Here is a 16,369-nt window from a genome sequence, read left to right as displayed (position 1 = left end):
TGGGCAGCCCCTCAATTTCCAATCCTTTGTCACTACAAAAAGAAGTGCTATAAATATTTTTGTACAAATAGTTCCTTTTCTTTTATTAAAATCTCTTTGGGCTATAGACCTAGTAGTGGTGTTACTGAAGCAAAAGGTATATACACAGGTTTATAGCCCTTTAGGTCAGCTTCCAAATTACTCTCTAGGATGGTTATGGTTAGATCGGTTCACACTCCACCAACAATGCAGGCCTATCTTCATGAAATTATATTCTACTTAACAGAGTAACCAGAAGTTACATTCAGTGTAGTGCTCAGACTTTGCTGGACTAGGTTCATGTTAATGATCAATTTAGAAAATTTGCAAGGACTTCCCATTATCCTTTATTACTTGGACACCCCCACGATGCAGCTAATACATTATTATATGCCTACCAGTGACTTATCTATATGGAGAGCATCCAAGCACTTTAAAAGCCTGTTCATTTAATAAGATTTGGGCATAATCTTAACCCTTGCTACTATATAGTGTGTTCCAGATACATTTAATGCTTTTTATCTGTGAAATAAAGTGTAATTGGTTCTTTAGGAACATGAAATATATGCCTAACACTAAAACCAGAGTAACTTATTTGTTGGACTTGCCCAATTTCTCACTCTCATATGCTAATCTTGATGAAGTTAGGATTTCCTGTGGACAAGTGAACAGTTTCTCTGTAGGAATGTCTAGGCTTACTGGTCTGCTTTTTCTTCAGAAGAACAAGCAAATTTCTCTGGCATTTGATGAGATTAGAAGTTCACTTTAACAGCAGAATGCCCCAAGATACTCCCTTTTCCTGGAAAATAAATTAATCAAACTCTCAACAGTAATTTTGCACTGAGATAGTTTCAGCAGTAATAAGGCTCCTCTCAAGTTGTATCTTATATAGTCAGTTCTGCTAAAAACACATGTTTTGAAAACACAAATGTCTTACTTCCTTGATACATTAGGGAATATTTTGAGCATAGTACAAATTTCAAGTTTGCTTCTGTGTGATAATAGCGAGAAACAGTGAGAAGACTGAAAACTGCCCCCCTTGACAATAATTTACAAACTGGAATCCTCCCAGCAACCCTTTCCACAAGCGAACTTCGGGTCTTTGTCAATTTCATTGATTTATTGTATATCTTCTGTTCCAGTAGGAGCTGTGAGTGGAGAAGGACTGCTCCATACTGGCCTCTCCCCTACTCCCCATGGTCTCCAGCCTGATGGAGTTGTAGGCAATCCAACCTGCTGTTGTAGCCCAGGGCAGACTGAGGCCACAGATATGACCACAATTTATCAGAGTATTTAAGTTTCTTATTAACCATTTCACATATATAAAACTATGCTACTTTTAAAAATAAATTCCTATCTTTTATGTAGACAGTTAGGTGGCTCAGTGGATAGAGCACTGAGTCTATAGTCAGGAAGACCTGAGTTCAAATCCAGCCTCAGACCCTCACTTTGGGCAAGCCACTTAACTGGTTTGCCTTAATTCACTGGAGAAGGAAATGGCACACCACTCCAGTATCTTTTCCAAGAAATGGACGGCACTGGCATGCTATGGTTCACATGATCACAAATAGTCAGGCACGATTAAACACCAACATTCTGTTACGTGTCACTAATGAAGTTTTTGATCATTGTGTTCTTAACTTCATTTCCCCATAAGCTCTTTAGTTTTATTGTATGGTTTTGCCAAGCTCAGTGCTTGTGAGGAATATATGTGGCACCTTACTGCAGAATTTCCCGTGCTCACACCTTCCACTTGCTTTTGGTTAATGTTTTGAAAGGTGTGTATTCAAGGATGGACTTCTGGCTTCAGAATTAGAAGGGATCTGGAAAAAATTGGAGTCATAAAACCAGAGTTCTAATCATGGTACCCCACTACCTACCTGCATCACCTTGGGCAAATCACTACATCCCTTTGAGTCTCAGTTTCTTCATCTGCAAAATGAGGGAGTTGAAGTATAGATGATCTTTAAGGTCTGTAAGGACATTATATAACCAACTCAACCCTTCCCTCTCATCTCATTCAGCTTGTCTAAGTACAGATGGGCCTGACTCTTGCAGTTTTTCAAATCATCTTATTAGCTAAGAGCTCCTTTCCCACAGAGAGGAAAGGAAGGAATGGAAAAAAGGAAGGTTATGTGCCAATGGAGGAAGGCAGTATACAAAAAAGGGCAGAAAGGCAGGAGAATAAAGTCAGAGGAAGTCAGGAACAGAGCTGGAAGATGAAAGAACATAAGCCAGCCAGAGTTCCTCCACAAAATGGAGATTCCAGGAGGAACTCACCAATGGAAGAAGGTGGAATGGGTCTTGTGGATGGATAGGTGGGCTGTTCTAGGGTGGAGGCTCAAAGGGCCAAAGGACATTCTAGAATGAGCCAGCAGTAGAGTGGGCATGGTTTTGAAATCCAGAAGAAACAAAGCTAGAAGAAGAATAAAGATTTCATGTGAGGGATCACCATGAACATCTTTCAAAAATCTGCTTCTGGTCTGAATTTTCTTTGTTCAGATGTATGATTTCGTTGATGTGGGAAACTCCTGATGGGGACATTCCCCCCACTGATGCAGCTCTGCAGCTCTTCTGTAACTTATATCGTCAAAGAGGCATTAAAAGGCTAAACGAGTTGCCTAAGGTCCTATAATCAGTAAATGTCAGAAGTAGAACTAAACCTGGACCTTCCTGACTCTAAGACCAGAGGTTACTACAACTACAGGAAAAGCTGAAAGAAGTGAAAATATCTTACACATGTCATTGGTGAAAGCTTCTCAAAAAAAATTATAATTTACAACCAGGAAATCACCTTTAATAAGAAAAGAAAAGTCAACGAAAATCACTTCCAAGTATATTGCTGGCTGGATTTAGCTTTGCGTCCTTTATTTTTTTTCCATTCCTCTGTATGGGTTCTATCTGACATACAAGGATGAGTGTGATTTGCTATTCAGATTAGAGGGGTGAAAAAAAATCTCGTTTTAGTCAGCAGGAGAACTTCAGGCTCCAACAAAGGAATAAAGCAAAGCAGCTTTATAAAGTTGTACGTTCAAATTGGGGTTATTATTTAGAATTACAGATTTGTTCCCATGCAGCCAAAAGTCTGTTTTCTTTCTTCGGAACTACAAAGCCTTCTTCGATCATGCACCACTGCTAGAGACTATGGTCATGAAGAAAAGACATGACAAATTCATTCATACACACAACAAACATTTGCTAGACACCTCACAAGGCTTCCGTGGAGTGGCCTTTACCTCCTACTTGGCTTGAAATTTTTACATAGTGAGGATTTCATTAGTAACTCATAAGTTAAAACAAAACAAAAAAAGATTGAGAAGATCACAGGGGTCTTTAACCTCTTTTGTGTCATGAATACCTGTGTCAGTCTGGTGAAACCTATGAATTCCTTCTCAGAATAATGATTTAAAATGCATAAAATACATAAGATTGTAAAGGAAGGTAATTATAATGAAATATAGTTATCAAGAGATAGATGGATGGATGGATGGATAGATAGACAGATAGATGATAGATAGATAGATGGATAGATAGATAGATGACAGAGATTTTAAAAAATCATGGAAGGCAGGCAAGTAACCCTAGCTAGAAAGGGTCTTTAAAATACGTAGCTGTTACCTGGTAGCCTGCTCTAATCCTCATGATAAGGATGGCTCCCCCTGACCTAAGAGAAAAGGAGAGAGGAATCGGAAACAGAGTCATTTCCAGGGATGTGTGAAAACAAAGATCATCCTCAGAAGAAATTAGTTGCTGTTTTGGCTTCCAGGGAAAATCATCCTGGGAAGTTCTGCCTTTATCTCCCTCATTGAAATAACATGGCAAAGTGGATTTTTGGGTTGTTGTTCAGTCATGTCCAACTCTTCCTGACCCCATTTGGGGTTTTCTTTGAAAAGATACCATTGCATTTCCTTCTCCAGCCCATTTTGCAGATGAGGAAACCAAGGCAAACAGGGTTAAGTGATTTGCCCAGGATCACAGAGCTAGTATGTGAGGCCAGACTTGAACTCACCAAGATGTCTTTCCAACTCCAAGGTCAGCTCTCTATCCACTTTGCCACCAGCCTGCCCATGGTAATGTGGATAATGGCTCTGAATCAGAGGGTCCATGTTCAAATCCCAATTCTGTTAATAACATCTATATATCTTAGTTTGCCTATCTATTAAATGAAAAGGTTGAACTAGACGGCACCTAAGGATCTATGATGCAATTACTCATGAATGGACTGAATTCTGAACTCCTGTTTCTCATAGGGTCTGTACTACACAGTTAAATTATTTTCCAATTGCTTCAATAAGGACAACAAACATTTAATAAGTTCCAACTGTGTTCAGACCCCTGTTCTAGGCACTGAGGTAGATACATGGTCTCTGCCCTCAAGGAACTTAGACTCTATTAAAAGATAAGACATTCATATAGATTAGTATAGATTACTATCGACAATACATGATATCACATGATATGTGCATTGGAGTTATGAAACAAAATATCATATGACATCCGAGAAGAAGTAGTCTTCTCCTTCCTTTCTCTCTTCTCCCACAATTGACAAAAATTGACAAATTGACCTCAGGGGAGGTCACTTAGAAGAGGTAGCTTTTAAGTTGGCCATGAAGAATAGAGGGCAGCTAGATGGTACAGTGGAAAAAGGGCTGGGTCTGGAGTCAGGAAGACCTGAGTGTGAATATCTGAGGATGGATTTGAACTGTGTGACCCTAGGCAAGTCACTATACTTTGTTTGCCTCACTTTCCTCATCTGTAAAATGAGCTGGAGAAGGAAATGGCAAACTACTCTATTATCTCTGCCAAGAAAACCCCAAATGGGGTAATGGAGAGTTGAACAAAAACAAAAAAAAATGGTTATGGCTTCAGCAGATGTAAAGGGGAAAAGGAGCATTCCAAGTATATAGATGAATGCGAGCAAAAAACACAGAGGGTGTGTGGAGCAGAGATCAGTTCAGCTTATCTAGAGCAGAGCTGAAGAGCCAACTGCCCAAAAGCCAAATCCTCTTGCTGATGAACTAAGAATGTTTTTGTTTCGGGTTTTTTTTTTCTACTTTTTAGATACAATAAAACTTTACTTGAAAATTAAAAAAACATTCTTTAGCCCTACAGGCTGTCATACTTTGCTCACCCCTGATCTAGAATGTGAACACATCTTGGCTATCCAAAGTTCTTGAAATACAGTCCCTTTTTGTTTACATAGTACAGGCTTTCTGAACAACCCATACCCCTGCTAGGCACTGGGAGAGGTAAAAAGTTGATGCTCCTTATGAAGCTTATGATCAAGTAGGAGAAAATCAAAGTTCTGATAGGTTTACTTCTCTGCCTTGGTGCTTGTAAATGTCTGTCCAACTTCATCAAAAAATATCTAGGAAAGAGAAAATAAAGTCCGTGAAAAGAGTAACCATAACAAAAATATTTTGAAGAAAATGGAAAATAAAACAACCTTTTCTTGTCAGAGGGGGAGCGTAATGCCAGAGAAGGCCAAAAAATTTAACCTGTGTCCTTGGTCGCCACAACACTCTGAACTCATTTGTTCATTCAAACTGAGTTCCATCCTGGGGATGTACCCCCAAAAAGTCATTTCCTCTTTTTTTTGGTTCACGTCCCCTGATGAGGTCCTCCAAGAAAATATTCTAATATTTTCACAGTAGAACTTACGTCTAGTTTCTCCCAATTCCAGAGAGGCACTCAAGGTGGCAATGCATATGGGTAGAGGAGAACCTTTATTTCATTCCGCAGACAATGTAGAAGACATAAAGAACTCATAGCAGCCCATGAACAGAAGTAGAATACAGATAAGAAACTCAAATGGCACATCAGTTCCCTCTGAAAGAGAAATAAACTTGGCATTGCCATAGATTCAGTGCTTTGACATTTAATGCATTTTTCATTCCCAGAGTCCCACAGAATATTCCTAAGTACTCATAGTTCTACCATATGGTTTTGAGTCCCCCTGGAAAATAAACATATTTTGGGACTGCTAACCAAGTTATCCCCTTCCCATCAGATCTACACTGTCCACTGGCTTTGATCTACAAATAGAGCAGTAGGCAGGAAGTAACCAATGCTCTTTTTCTCCAAGTAGTATGCTGCATCAAGATATCCTACTCCACTTCCAGGTGGCCCATTCCCTAAACTCTTGAACTTGGGAATTTTTGAATGTGGGATAACCAAAGACGCACTATCTAGAAAATCTACCTTTTCTAGCTTGATTCTGAAATCATGCTCCTTGGGAAATTCAGAGTCTTCCCTTTTTCATGTAGGAGTGGGGATTCATGAATGATCCTCATAGTCCACATATAAGCACATGTCTGCTTCTACCATATGCTATTACCGCAAATTGAAATCAGACTGCTTCTAGGAAGAGGAAACTGTCTATGAGCATATGTTCTATCTGCCCACTACCCACCATCCCTCATGTTGGTTCTCTGCTGCATGATACTCTACTTTCCAAGAGAATTTTCTCCCTTGTAGGGGGAAGAATATCATGTATTGACCTCATTCTTCAGTGCTGAAGAACACAGAGCAGAGAGGCTCCTTCAACAAGTGTTCTTCTGCATCTTATTAGCAAGACATCCATGGACATGCCTATACTCCATGGGGAGAGTCAATCATTAAACAACTATTAAACACCTACTATGTGCCAGGCACTGAGTTAAGCACTGGGGATGCAAAACAGGGCAGAAGACAGACCCTTCCCTCAAGAAGCTTACAATCCAATGGAGAAGACAACATACAAATACACACAAACAAAGCAAGCAGTATACAGAATAAATAGGAAATTGTTAGAGGGAAGGTGCCAGAATTAAAAGGGGTTGGAAAAAGCTTCTGGTAAAAGATGTCCAAACAAATGACTGTGCATTGTAATCCTGTCAGGTTAACTGATCAGTGACTCCTCTAATCAACCCCCCCCCCCCTCCCTTTCACTAAGATGAAAAGGAGGAATGTAAGGTTAAATAAGGGAGGGGAGTTTCAAATTATGGAGGGCTTTTAATGCCACACAAAGCAACATGAACTTTACTGTCTAAGCACTAGAGAACCACTAAAGATTTTTGAGCAGGGGAGTAATTACGACCAGAACCATGCATAAAACAGGTCAATGAACCAGTGGTGTGAAAGATGTATTTGAATGGGGGTAATATGGAAGTAGAAAGATCTATGTGCAATAGTCTAGGTGGATGATAATTAGCATCTCACTAGAATAACAGAGGAGGCAGCTAGGTAGTATAGTGGATAGAGCACTGGACCTGGAGTCAGGAAGATCTAAGTTCAAATCCAGCCTTAGACACTTACTACCTATGTGACACTGGGCATGGCACTTAACCCCTGTTTGCCTTAATCCACTGAAGAAGGAAATGGTAAACTACTGTAGCATTTTGCAAAAAAAAAAAAAATGTGGATAATATTAGCAACCTGTATTCCATGGGGTCACAAAGACATGGACATGACTAAACAATGAGTGGTAAAAGTAGGAACTGGAAGGAAACAAATGTGAAATCATGAATTTTGGTCTTAACTCTTTAGCAAAGTCTAAGTTTCTAGATAGTGTATTACATTTCCAATAATGCCCAGCAGTTACGGATTTATAAAAGTTTCTCCATAAATCTTTCACTGGTTAATACAACTCTCAACCACTATAGTATGGTACCTTTCCATCTAAGATGAAATTGACTTGAATTCAATTTACCCAGATCCTAGAGATCTGAGAGATTTCACAGAATCTCTCATCAAATTTGGGAAATGTTATTGTGTTTTCACAGGTGTTTATTCTCAGTGGCTGGGTTTTAGTTTTGGAAATCTTGAGATTACTCAAGGACAGACTCACCTCAGAAATCCTTACTCAATGGCAGAAATCTCATGGGAAAACTTGCCTTGGAAAGATTGCAGGCATAGAGAGATTAATTTATAATTCTCTGAACTCACTGTTCATATGTCTGCCTCAGTTTTCGTGCCCTTAAGAGACTTTGCAGTCTCTAAATGGTATCCTGACCTACTTTGTCTGCTGAAGAGAAGAAATGTTTGTCTTTTCACGTTACAACTCACAGCTCCATCTGCTGATTAGAAAGCACCATTCCAGAGCCAAGAAAGGGAACTGGGTCTTAATTACTTAATCTCTTTAACTGCCTAGTATGTAAATAGCTTGATTGGATCTCATCATTAAATGATAAGCACTCACCCTTCAGGAGGATGTCTGTGACTTGTTGACTCATAGTTCTAACATACTGAGCCAGTAAGAATTGTGGCAGTAGAGTTGTTCAGAAGCCAAAGAGAATGATTGCCTCCAGGATCAAAGATATAGAGCTGGAAGGAAACATAGGGGTCATTGGAAAACCAGAGCCCAGAAAACTTAAGTGACTCACAGAAGATCAAACAGCCAGTGTGGAATTTGAACACAGGCCAACACTCTGTCCACTACACTCTACTGTTTTCACCTGGTCTGTTCATAGTCTGCATCTGATAAAATTGTAATGAGTGATACTCTAAGACTAGGTCAACCTTACAAAACAGCAAGCTTTTGGAATGACTTGTGGGGGAAAAAGAGATCTCCCTGATGAAAAGGAAACCTTCCTTTTCAAGAAGAACTCTTCCTTCCACAGTGAGTGTCTGATGCTCTATTATCAGTCACTCTTTTGAGTTAAAGCCTTCTCATGAAAACCCTCATTCAGTTTCCTGATGTTTTGCAAAAGTTATTTGGGTTACATTCAATTTGATAAATATTTATTAAGCACCACTAAGTTGCCGGAAATTGTGATGAGGATACAAAAAAAAAGGCAAAAGATAGTCCCCTGCCCTCAAGGAACTAACAATTTAATGGGGACAAGAAGTAATACAGGATAAAAAGGAAACCATTGAAAGAGGCAAAGCACTGGAATTAAGAGGGGCTGAGAAAGGCTTCCTGTGAAAGGTAAGATTTTATTTGGGACTTAAATGAAACCAGAGAGATCAGTAATTAGAGCAGGGAAAGGAGAACATTCCAGGCATGCAGGATAGCCAAAGAAAATGCCAAAAGATCAGTGTGTTGTTCATGGAACAGCCTGAACACCAGTGTCACTGGATTGATGAGTATGTGTTAGGGAGTAAGGTATAAGAAGACTGGAAAGTTAGGGGGAGCTAGGTTATGAAGGGCTTTGAATGCCCAACAGAGCATTTTATATTTGCTCCTGAAGATAATAGGAAGCCACTGGAGTTTACTGAGTGAGGGGAGCAGGCATGACATGCTCAGACTTGCATTTTAGGAAAATCATTTTGGTGACTGAATGGAAAATAGATTGGACTGGGGACACACTTGAGGCAGACCCACCAGTGAGTTATTGCAGGAATGGAGATGTGAGGTGATGAGGACCTGCACTAGATTGGTGGCAGTGGCAGCAGAGAGAAGGCATATTAGAGAAATATTGCAAAGGTGCAACAGACAAGTCTTGTCAACAACTTGAATGTGAGGGGTGAGGGATAATGAGGAACCTAGGATGAGTCCTGGGTTAAAAGCCTGAGGGACTGGAAGGATGGTATTAGCTTCTATAGTAAGAGCAAAGATAGGAGCCAAGCTCTGATTGGTCTTACTAAGCTACTGAGCTTCAAGGATAGGCTGGTGATAGACTGTGTGTCTGTCATCTGAGGATGAGTCAAGCTAAGTTTGTATCTAAGTCTAGTATCACTAGATTAGCTACCAAGTAATGACTTTTTCAGACCACAGAAACTCTTAAAAGACTGTCTAATAAATTGTAGAGTAGTTGTAATCTAATTGGGGGATGGAGCATGCATGAAATATAGATCCTTGAATCAATTGATGTATTAGGCTATGGTATTGAAAGTTCTCATTAAAATGCATCTGTGTTAAAATGAAAAAAGTAATGCATTACAACTTCATAATCCACTAACAATGAACAGCAAAATATAATTTGTCAGGGAGCATTGTGTGCGACCTGGGTTCTAGTCTCAGTTTTGCCAATTAATTAATGTGTGGCTATATCTGCAAGTCATCTTGGGCCTGTAAAATGAGGGGGTTGGACTCTTATTATCTCTAAGGGAAATGTCTTCCTTAAAATTATAATATTCTGTGATACTGGCCCCAAAAGGGAATAGGACTTGAGGAGATGGGACAGAGGAGAATAAGCTCTGATGTGAGATTAGAAGAGAAAGAACAGTACAGAATTTTAAGATAATGCCTATGGAGGATGGACCAACATAGAGTAATGCTGTGAAAGCTGTGGTCAGCAGGAGAAGCCTGAAAGCACTGGGGAAGGATGTAAGTGGAGGCCAGGTCTGGAAAATAACATTCTTTTTCACAATTATGCCTCCTTCTGGCTCTCTGTCTCATATTATGTTACAGTCCTTTCACATCAAAGACTCCATCTAAAACGTGACAGCAAATCATACTTCTAAAAGCTCAGGCAATGCCTAAATGGAGGGGGGAAATTCTCTAAAAACCTCCAAGCTAATGCATGCACTTTGGATAGTGACCTAATAGGTAACAACGGGCCAGGTTATAAAACCATGTTTCCCAAACAATGATATTTTTTAAAGACAAGAAGGAATAAAGGTTTATACTGTCTATGTTTTTCTTACTTTCGCTGAATTTTTTTTCCATCATGTCAATGTTGAGCTAAAGAAAGCAGTCTGGCCTGCTGTCAGGAGAGCTGGACTCTGGTCCTGGTTCTGTTAGTAGCTCTGAGACTTGTGGAAAGTGACTTTACCTTAGCCACTAAATGAAGGTAAATACAGTATACTAGGGATACTATAAGGTTACTGTAAGGTTAAAATGAATCCATGCTCACAAGGCACAGATTCAGAACCTCATCACCTGGATTATATTGATAGACTTTTAGAAGGTCTTTCTGCTTAGAGTCTTTTCCCCTTTCTATCCATCCTCCAAAGAGCTTCCAAAATAATCTTAGATTATGCTACAGTTTTAAAAATAAACGATTTTCTGAAAGCCTAGGATTAAGTACAGATTCCTACACTTACTAGCTGTGTATCCTTAAGGCAAATTATTTGTATTTACTTAGGATTACAGGGTCACAAATTTTAGAACCTTTGGGGTTAGCTGATGTAACTCCTACTTTTCTAGATGAGGAAACTGAGGCCAGAGAACTAAGTTCCTCATCCGCAAAATAAACAAAATAAAGTACAGCAGTGTTTTCTTAGGAACCCTGGCGTTCCATGTGATGTGTATAGGGATTTGGTGAGAGAAGACTGATGCAATTTTTCTAAATACCCAAATAATCTAAAATATTAATTATGAATATATATCAGCTACTAGTTCTCACAATTTAGGTATGCAAATGGGCTTAATTACTCCCATATTTTTCTTAATTGCCTGGCCTAAAACCCTCAAGGAAAGTATTTGTAGGAAAGGAACTGGCATGGAGTGAGATGGAGACAGTCACTATTCCAGAGAGTAGTATGGAAAAATGCACCCCAGCTCTGGAAGACATCCCAGAATCCAACAGTGCTGTCTATACGTGCTTCATGAAATCCAATTGATGCTATGATCTGGTCCCCACGAGCTCCAAACTGGTTGTGTTTGATACCTCCCTGCAGGTGAAGAAAGCTTTCTTTGCCCCTCTCACAAACGGAGTTCGGGATGCCCCATTATGGGACAACAAGAAACAGAGCTTCGTGGGCATGCTGACCATCACTGACTTCATCATATTTTACACCATTACTACAAGTCAGCTGTGGTACAGATTTATAAGCTGGAAGAACGCAAGATAGAAACCTGGAGAGAGGTGTACCTTCAGGACTCCTTTAAACCTCTTGTCTGTATCTCTCCTAAAGCCAGCCTTGTTGATGCTGTTTCCTCACTGCTCTGAAATAAGATCCATAGACTACCAGTCATTGGTGCTGATTCTGGCAACGCTCTGTATATCCTCACCCACAAACATATCCTCAAGTTCCTCAAGCTTTCTATTGCAGTTTCCCAAATTGAACTTCCTGTCTAAGTTTCTGGAGGAGCTCCAGATAGGCACTTATGCCAACATTGCCCTGATTTGTACCACCACACCTGTCTGTGTTGCATTGGGCATCTTTGTTCAGCACTTGGTCTCTGCCTTTCCTGTGGTAGATGAGAAAGGGCGTGTGGTGGACATCTACTCCAAGTCCGATGTCATTAACTTGGCAGCAGAAAAAGCCTATAACAACTTGGATGTATCTGTGACAAAAGCACTACAGTATCGATTCCACTGCTCAAGTGCCACCAGCATGAAACTCTGGAGACCATCATTAACAGGCTGGTGGAAGCTGACGTTCACCGGCCGGTGGTTGTTGGAGAGAACAGTGTGGTAAAAGGCATCATGTATATACTGATATACTACAGGCCTTGCTGCTCAGAGGTGGAGAGAAGGCCTGAGCTGAGTTAGGAGGAATACAGAGAATGAACCGTACCTCTGATCAGATGGATGGGATACCAGAGGCTCTGATCCCTTTTATGACGTTCACCTACTCACCCCACCTTACACAGAGGGCATAAAGGGGTAGGAAAATAGAAACTCACACACTTCAAAGGAATAACATCTAGCCCAGGCACCAACCTTGTGCACTGGTCCTCTGTTTAAACTAAGGGCTGTGATGTGTGCCCCTCATCTTAGGTAATTCTGATCTCTAAGAAATCCCCAGTCCTTTCAGCAAATACCCTGCTCCTGTCTCCTGCGATAACGTGCCATGAAACTCTGTAAAAATCTATTCCTCCTGATACAAAAGGAATTAGGGGGTAGGGAGAGACAGTGCCATTTCCTCCCATAATGATGGTGGTGGGGGAGTACAACCTTTGGATTCTTGCTGTCTTTTCCCCTGCTGTGCTTGCCATGTATTGGGGAGTTGGAAAGGAAAGTTCAGGATGGCTAATCAGATTTATTTTTCATAGTGATTCTAATTAAAATAACAAGGATGCCCATACCCTAAAAAAAAGAAAAGTATTTGTGTTCCATCAGTATAACTCAAGCCTCAAAATGTTCTAGGACTAAATTCAGTTTGCTAAACAACAGGCCAGAAAATCTCTGAGGCATGTACTAGACCTAATAGCTTTTATATTTCTATGAATATGGATCTCCTACTATATGCATATCCTTGTACTGGAGAAGAAAGACAGTTATCTCAAATAACAGCTAATTGTGTGTTCGTCCTTCGTGCCATCAGAGTAATGATGACATGACTTGCACTTGACTCCTTTGAACAGCATGATGGAGCAGCTAATGCATAGTTGCTATTGTCAAAGCATAACTAAGAAAAAATGGGCAGTTGGGGGATGGGAATTGAGGTGATGTCAACACTGTGATTTTATTGGTGTAGGGAAATGATATCAAACTCAGATAGAAAGGGTGCGGAGGTGGAACTAAACTGCGCATAAAGATCCCTACAAGACACATACTGACTTAGAAAAATCACATATTAACTTTACGTTCAATTGTATTTTTATTTATTTTGTTGCATATTCCCCAACTGCGTTTTAATCTGGTTCTTACCTCCTGTTAGGGTTGAGTGTTAGACACCTCTGTTGTAGGGGAACTCCCAGTAAGGAAACTCCTTCCAAGAATTCAGCAAGGAATAAGAAGGAATAAGAAGGGTATTTGAGGACCCTGAGGAGAATGGTATGGCTAGAACAGAGTCTGTGTCAGAGAGTTGGAGAAGATGAATAGGATGAAATAGGTGGGGTAGTTTATAGAGAGCCTTGAATATCAGAATGATGATTTTATCTCTTTGTCCTAAATGAGGAATTAACAACCAACACCATTTCTTCCAAGGACAAATTCCTTGCCCAAGTGGGGACATTGATTTTTTTAAAGTCTCTTTTTAACTCCATTACAGTGCTATTTCATGAGGAGATTGCCCCCATAAAAATTTTATTGATTGAACAACCTAGGTATGGGGTGAAACCAGAGACTTAATTATAAGGCCTCATCACAGAAATTCCTCAGTCAGGGACCTGTCTTCAGGGGACAATCCCATCACCATCATGGCAAAGGAAGCCCAATGGCTTGTATTCCAATGCTATCACCGTTGGAAAGTGAAGGCTCCATTCACTTCCCTCTTTCCATTTCTGTCTTTCTCTCTTTTGCAGATAAACCCATAAGCTCCTTTTTATCCTCAGGCATAATAATAAACTCCCTCTAAAGTGGTCTTAACTCTAAGCATGAAATTTCCCCTGCTTCTGCCAGACCACTAGAGAAAGAACTTATAAGAATGTACAGTGGTGTGGTTTTCTAGTCCCCGTGCGATTTTAAGACACAGCATTTTGTCATCACTTTAATTCCACTCAATTCAGCACGTATTTATCGAGCTTTTTCTAGATGCCCTATGTTAGGTACTGGGAAAACACAAATGTCTTAGAATTGGCAGGGTCCTTCAGCAGGGTTATAGAGATCAGAGAGGACAAAGATCACGAGCCACTTATAGAATAGGCCAGAAATCACAAAATCTGTGGGTGACTCCCACCTCTGTCACTTACCAGCTCTTTGACCTTGGGAAAAGTTATATCATCTCCCTGGGTGCCAATATTCTAATAATGAACTAGGGATAAAAATGTTCAAACCTCCTACCTAAGACTTTTGTTCATTTCCCTCCTCTGGATAGAGAGGATTATGGAAGGTAGTTTGGAGACCTGGTGGATGTAGTACTGGGTCTGGAGTCAGGAAGACCTGAGTTCAAATTCAGCCTCAGACACTTATTAGTCACTTAACCTCTGTTTGCCTCTATTTTCTCAACTCTAAAATGGATATAATAGTACCTACCTCACATGGTTGCTAGGAGATAATATTTGTAAGAGCTTAGCAGAATGCCTAGCACATAGTAGGCACTTAACAGATGCTTGTTTTCTTCCCCCACTAAAATGTAGCAACATATCAGATGCAATCACTTTGGGTCAGCATTACATGACTGCATTTTTATGTATCAGCAGCTTTAATAGCCCCTTTCAAAAAATGTAGATAACATAACTATAATTTTTCTTTTTATCATGAATTTCACCATCACCAACAAACACAATTTTTTTACTGTTTTTTTTTGTTTGAACCAAGGGAGGTTCTTTGTAGATCAACTGAGACAAGGCCTAATGTACCTCTCAAAATACTTTATAAATATCAACTATTATAATTAGAGAATAGTACAAAACAAGATATGATTAAGTAACAATCAAAAGAAATGACCAGGAACGGGAGAGATCTGGTTATTGATAGGAATTTCCGTGCTAGTCTTTCTTTATCTTGAAAACTTGAGAAGCTATTTAAGTTTGAAATTGGGTATGCTTTTCATTTATTTCTATTAAAGACACCATCTGCCCAATCACTTAAGCTGAAATCGAGTCATCTTGACTTTTCCTTCTTTTTTACCCCTACATCCAATCACTCACTTGTCAAGTCCTCTCAATTCTAATTTGACAATATGTCTTGTGTTCATCCCCCTCCTTTCCATTGCCACCTATTTCAGGCCTTAAAAACACAAAAAACCTCTTCTTTGGACTCTAATAATAGCCTAACTGTTCTCCATTGTTCTGAACCATCTTGCCAAGAGAATTTCCACAATGCACAGACCTCACCATGTCTTAACTGCCATCCAATAATCTTCAATGGTTCCCTCTACACATGCCTTAGACCAGTATTCAGCTCCCTCTACCATCTCACTCCTACCTACATTTCCAGCCTTATTTCATTCTTCTCCCCTTCACACGCTACATATATGTTCTAATGAAATCAGATTACTAGAGTAGCTTTTCTCCCCATCTCATCTTGTGGTTTTCTTTTGACTGCATGTTTGTACAAGATGTCCCCTTAATCCTAGCATGTCTTTGTCACTAAGACTCAGCTCTGATGCCACTTTCACAGTGAAGAATTCCTCTTTAGTTGAAAGCAAACTCCTTCCCAAATTTCTTATAGGACTTTGTGTAGACCTCTCTTTTGTTCAGATCACAATCTACTATCATACTAGTTTGTGTAAATGTCTTAGAGCCTCTCCCTGCCACGATCAGTTAGATGATATACTCCTTAAGGAAAGGAATGTTGTTTTTCATTTTTCTATCCCTAGCGTCTAATATGATGCCTTATTACATCTTATGATTATAGAGTCTGAATGGTTCTCAGAGGAGTAGACCCCTTGTTCTACAGATGAGGAAACTGAGGCTCAGAGAGGTTAAATGATTTGCCCAAAGTCACACAGGTAGTAAGTGGCAGAGCTATGACCAGATTTCCTTTCTCCAAAGTCAAGACCTTTCCCTTGTACCATGGTACTTCTCAGTAAGTAGTTCATAAATGGCCATTTAATTCTCTCCCTCCCTCTCTCCCCTTCTCTCTGTCTCTGTCTGTCTCTGTCTCTCTGTCTGTCTCTCTGTCTGTCTCTCTCTCTGTCTCTGTCTCCCTAT

General features: G+C 39.9%; 1 protein-coding gene and 1 pseudogene across 1 annotated transcript in view; both read left to right on the top strand.

The window, feature by feature from the left end:
- Positions 1–16,369, top strand: part of CLSTN2 (calsyntenin 2) — a 962,254-nt gene that overhangs the window by 852,236 nt on the left and 93,649 nt on the right. The gene's annotated exons all lie outside the window — the stretch shown is intronic.
- On the top strand, positions 11,395–12,370 carry LOC140503228 (5'-AMP-activated protein kinase subunit gamma-1 pseudogene; annotated as a pseudogene).

Source organism: Notamacropus eugenii, chromosome 5, assembly GCF_028372415.1.
Source record: "Notamacropus eugenii isolate mMacEug1 chromosome 5, mMacEug1.pri_v2, whole genome shotgun sequence".
Classification (NCBI taxonomy): Eukaryota; Metazoa; Chordata; class Mammalia; order Diprotodontia; family Macropodidae; genus Notamacropus; species Notamacropus eugenii.
Note: the sequence above shows the minus strand (reverse complement) of the source record. Positions and strands in the feature narration are given on the sequence as shown.